Source organism: Pristis pectinata, chromosome 41, assembly GCF_009764475.1.
Source record: "Pristis pectinata isolate sPriPec2 chromosome 41, sPriPec2.1.pri, whole genome shotgun sequence".
Taxonomy (NCBI): domain Eukaryota; kingdom Metazoa; phylum Chordata; class Chondrichthyes; order Rhinopristiformes; family Pristidae; genus Pristis; species Pristis pectinata.
This window is the reverse complement of record NC_067444.1, coordinates 3,130,616-3,136,336: the sequence shown is the minus strand read 5'-3', so window position 1 is coordinate 3,136,336 and position 5,721 is coordinate 3,130,616.

Below are 5,721 nucleotides of genomic sequence, written 5' to 3'. Positions count from 1 at the left end.
TGTACATGTGACTAATAAAGATATATTATCTTATCTTATCCTGGCGCTCACCTTTAATTTAACAGTAACTGAAGCAAATCGTAATGCTCAATCCAATGACTAACGAATTTAGTGAAGTGTTTGCTTTGGAGGAACAGTTAACGTTTCAGGTCCGTCAATATTTCTACAGAACTGAAACCTTAACTGTTCCTCAAAGCAAACACCTCACATAATTATTCATTGAATTGGAAATTGAAATTAACCCGTTCTCTTTGCATGAACGCTGCCTGACCTGCAGAGTGCTTCAACCAATTTCGTTTCTCATTATAAAGTTCCATCACCTGATTTTTTTCGTTTGTTTGCATAGGATTTTATTTTAATTTTCCTGCTCATTTCACTACTAATGGGAAATAGACGGCAGCTTCTTTGGCCGCAAACGGGACCCACGGGTAGAGTATTATCTCCCAGGTGAAAGAGTCAGGGAAGTCTCAGAGCGGCTGCAGGGCATTCTGGAAGGGGAGGGTGAACAGACAGTTGTCATGGTACATGTTGGTACCAACGATGTAGGAAAAAATAGGAATTACATCCAACAAGACGTTTAGGGAACTAGGAGATAGATTTAAAAGTAGGACCTCAAAAGTAATAATCTCAGGACTACTAACTGCGCCACTTGCTGGTCAAAGTAGGAATAGCAGCATATTTCGGATGAATATACAGCTTCCGCAGTGGTGTAGTAGGGAGGGTTTTAGATTCCTGGGACATTGGAACTCTGCAGCTCGGCAGGACTGGGATCAATGTCCAAGGGGGATTGTTTGCTAGTGCTTTCGTGGAGAGTTGAAACTAATATGGCAGGGGAAAGAGAATCGATGCAGAAAGACAGAGGGAAGCAAAGCAGAGAACAGAGCAAAAGTTGGAAAAGGGAAAAGAAAGAGTGGAGTGCAGAAAAATCAAACGAACAGGATACAAACGTTACTAGATTCTAAAAGCAGAATGAGTGTAAGGTCACATTATCTGAATGCTCGGAGGATTCGAAACAAGGTCAGTGCACTTGTGGCACAAATCAGTACTGTTACGAGCCAGGTTGCTATTTGGTGAATGTCCCTTTAAGGCACCTGGACAGTACAATAGTAATGTGTGTGTGTGTGTGTGTGTGTGTGTGTGTGTGTGTGTGTGTGTGTGTGTGTGTGTGTGTGTGTGTGTGTGTGTGTGTTATCTCCAAGACGGTAAGACTTTGGAGCGTGCTGGCTGTTTTGCACAGAGAGTCGGAGAGAGAGACAGAGACAGAGAGACAGAGAGAGGGAGACTGACTGCTGTTCTCCGTACCAATGGATGAAGAAAAATAGCTGTCTCTGTCACTACAATCCATGTATGGATTTTTGGAGTAAGTGGAGTCCACTTTGTCGTTAACCTGTAGAGGGAAACAGGTATTTCTGTGGGCGGCCACGTATCGAATGCCTTCGTGGTGGCAGATACTTCGGAACAACGCAGTGGAGATCATCGGTGATTGAGGTGTCGTCTGGGTTCCATCGTGGAACATGTGGATTTCGTAATTTCTCTCTCACATTCTCTCTACATATTCTCTTCAGACAACGGTGGTTTTGCAAAAGCCTTTGCTCACGTTTCACCTTATGACTTGCTGAATTGAACTTTGAGAACTATTCCTAGACTTAGGGTTTGGAAATTTGCCACACACACACACACACTTTAGTTTACTTCAGTTTTGGGGTTAATGTTGAATAGCTATTTTTTTTTTACTTTTCTTGTTATCAGAATTAGTTATTAATAAAATAGTTTCTAACACTTATAAACATCTCGTTGTATTTCTATTGTTGCTGGTAGGTAGCAGTACAAAGGGGTATGAATTAGTGGCCATCATAGAAACGTGGTTGCAGGATGGAGATGGGAGAGAATTAAATGTCCAAATGTATCAGGTAATACAGAAGGATAGGCAGGAAGGTAACGGTGGTGGGGTAGCGCTTTTATTTAAGAATGATATCAGGGCAATAGTGAATGACGATATAAAATCGAGCGAGTCCATCTCTGCGGAGATTATGAATAGTAAATCTAAAATATCACTGCTGGGATTTGTCTGTTGGCCACCGAATTACGCTGGCACAGGCAATAAATCAAGAAATCTTTTGATGCATGTAAGAAAGGAACGGCAGTTTTCATGGGGGACTTTAACTTCCACATAGATTGGGCGTATCAAGTTGGTGGAGGCAGTCTTGCGTCGGTGATAGCTTTCTTGAACAGCATGTGAGTGAACCGACAAGGGAAAATGCTATCTTAGATCTGGTTCTGTGCAACGAGACCGGAAAATTATCGATCTTGCAGTTGGAGATCCTCTTGAAAAGATAATTTCTCATGCAACTGGAGGGTGCAATAGTTATATCTATAACCAGTGCATTATGCCTAATCAAGGGAGACAACAATGGGATGAAGTAGGACTTGGCTAGTGCAGATTGGAAACACAGGCTATATGGTGGGACAGTTATAACATAGAACATAGAACAATTACAGCACAATTCAGGCCCTTCAGTCCACAAAGCTGTGCCGAACATGTCCCTACCCGAGCAATTACTAGGCTTACCCATAGCCCTCTATTTTACTCAGCTCCATATACCTATCTAACAGTCTCTTGAAAGACCCTATCGTATCCACCTCCACCACCGTTGCCGGGGACCCATTCCACGCACTCACCACTCCCTGAGTAAAAAAACTTACCCCTGACATCTCCTCTATATCTACTCCCCAGCACCTTAAACCTGTGTCCTCTTGTGTCCACCAATTCAGCCCTGGGGAAAAGCCTCTGACTATCTACCCTATCAATACCTCTCATCATCATATACACCTCTATCAGGTCCACCCTCATCCTCCGTCTCTCCAAGGAGAAAAGGCCGAGTTCCCTCAACCTTCGTTCATAAGGCATGATCCGCATTCCAGGCAGCATCCTTTTAAATCTCCTCTGGACCCTCTCTATGGTTTCCACATCATTCCTGCAGTGAGGCGACCAGAACTGAGCACAGTACTCCAAGTGGGGTCTGACCAGGGACCTATATAGCTGCAACAATACCTCCCGGCTCCTAAATTCAATTCCACGGAATTCAGTTGAGGAACAGTGGAAGACTTTCAAAGAGATTCTTCAAGGTGCTCAACAAAAGTATATTCCAGTTGAAAGCAAGAACAGTAAGGGTGGGGAGAGCCAGCCGTGGATAACTGAGGAAATAAAATAAGGCATCAAGCTAAAAGCTCATGCATACAAAGTCGCAAGAAGTAGTGTGAAACTGGAAGATTGGGAAAACTTTAAAAAGCAACAAAGAACCACTGAGAAAACGATAAGCAAAGGGAAGATCGATTATGACAGTAAACTGGCGCAAAATATAAAACAGACAATAAGACTCTCTTTAATTACATAAAGTGAAAATGAGTGGCTAAAGTGAAGGTTGGTCCCTTGACTGATGAGAAAGGGGTATTAATATTGGGTAATGTGGAAATTTCCAAAGCCTTGAAGAGGTCTTCACGTCTTACATGCCAAAGTGAGATGTTATAGATGCGATGGGGGGGGGGGGGGGGCGGAGGGTGGAGGTTGGAGGTGAGGTCCTCCATACAATCGCTGTCACTAAAGAGGTAGTGATGATCAAACTGGTAGGTCAAAACTATGACAAGTCCGCTGGTCCTGATGGGATGCATCCCAGGGTACTGGAAGAAATGGCGTAAGTTATAATCGAGGAGATTTTGATAATTTACCGCTCTAGGGCAAGTTCCATCGAATTGGAACAAAGCGAATGACACGCCACTCTTTAAAAAAGGATGCATGCAAAGGGCACGTAACTATAGGTCAGTTAGCTTAATGTCTGCAGTCCGGAAATTCTTGAAGCTATTATTAAGGAAGAAATAGCGAGACATCTGGACAGAAGTGGCTCCATCAGGCAGACAGAGCATGGATTCAGGAAGGGCAGGTCCTGTTTCACAAACTTGCTGGTTAGTTGAGGATACAATGAGCAGAGGATGGGGGAAACAGCTAGATGTTGTGTGCATGGATTTCCAGAAGGAGTTCCGTAAGGTGCTGCAGAAAAGACATCCATAAGGTAAAGACGCATGGAGTTGAAGGTAATGTATTAGCATGGATAGCGGATTAGTTAACCGATACAAGGCAGAGAGGTGAGTGTTTCTCTGGTTGGAAATCAGTGTTGAGCGGGGTGCCGCAGGGATCGGTGCTGGGCCCGCAACGGTTCACGACATACATTAACGATTTGGAAGAGAGAACCCAGTGTAGCGCATCTCAGTTTGCTGATGGCACTAAATTGAGTGGAAAAGCCAATTCTGCAGAGGATGTAGAGAGACTGCGAAGAGATACAGATACGTTAAATGAGTGGGAAAGGGTCTGGCAGATGGAGTACAATGTTGGTAAATGCGAGATCGTCTCCTTTGGAAGGAAATATAGAAAATCGGATTATTATTGAAATGGTGAAAACTCGTAGCGTGTTGTTGTGCAGAGGGACCTGGGAGTGTTTGTGCATGATTCTCAAAAGGCTGGTTTGCAGGTGCAACAGGTTATCAAGAAGGCAAATGCAATGGTGGCCTTCATTGCTAGAGGGATTGAATTTAAGAGCAAGGAGGTTATACTGCAACTGTACAGGGTACTGATGAGGCCGCACCTGGAGTACTGCGTGCAGTTCTGCTCTCCTTACTTGAGGAAGGATGTACTGACTTTGGAAGCGGTGCAGAGGAGGTTCACCATGTTGATTCCGAAGACGCACACAGTATTAGAAATGCAGCCAGTTCATATTTTCACTCCGGGACCTGTATGCTGCAACGAAAACTTCAACTGTGCCTGGTGGCATACACACGAACTGTCCTGGTGTATTTCCATCACTTTCCTTTTTACTATAGATTTCCATTATCTAATTGTTTTTCTTTTGTTTTCATTAGACTTTGTTTTAATTATTATTGATCCATTTAACATTAATTCACAGGTGTTAAATGTGTTCAACGTGGTTACTTGTTTTGTTTTATTTTTCATGTTAATCAGTCATTTTCACCCGATTCAAAATGCCTCTGTTGATCAGGGGCATTTGGATACAGAACAAGGTCATCACTTCGGTTTGTGGGCGGGGCTTTAACTACGTCGCTCCTCGGCGTAATCACAGCAGCAACCTGTCCGTCTGTTCACCGTGATGATGCTCCAAGTGGTCTATGCCACCTCAGCCCTGCCGCATGGGGGCGCCCTTGAGGCACCAACGGATCATGCCTGAACTTGGCCCAGCGAGACGAATGTGAACACTGCACTGATACATCACTAATACTTTTTTTTTTAAAAATCCCTTGATGTTTTAGGTGAACATAGAACATAGAACACTTACAGCACAATTCAGGCCTTTTGGCCCACAAAGCTGTGCCGAACATGTCTCTACCTTAGAAATTACTAGGCTTACCCATAGCCCTCTACTTTACTCAGCTCCATATACCTATCTAACAGTCTCTTGAAAGACCCTGTCGTATCCGCCTCCACCATTGTTGCCGGCAGCCCGTCCCACACACTCACCACTCTCTGAGTAAAAAAACTTACCCCTGACATCTCCTCTGTACCTACTCCCCAGCACCATAAACCTGTGTCCTCTCGTGGCCACCAATTCAGCCCTGGGGAAAAGCCTCTGACTATCTACCCTATCAATACCTTTCATCATCTTATACACCTCTATCAGGTCCACCCTCATCCTTCGTCTCTCCAAGCAGAAAAGG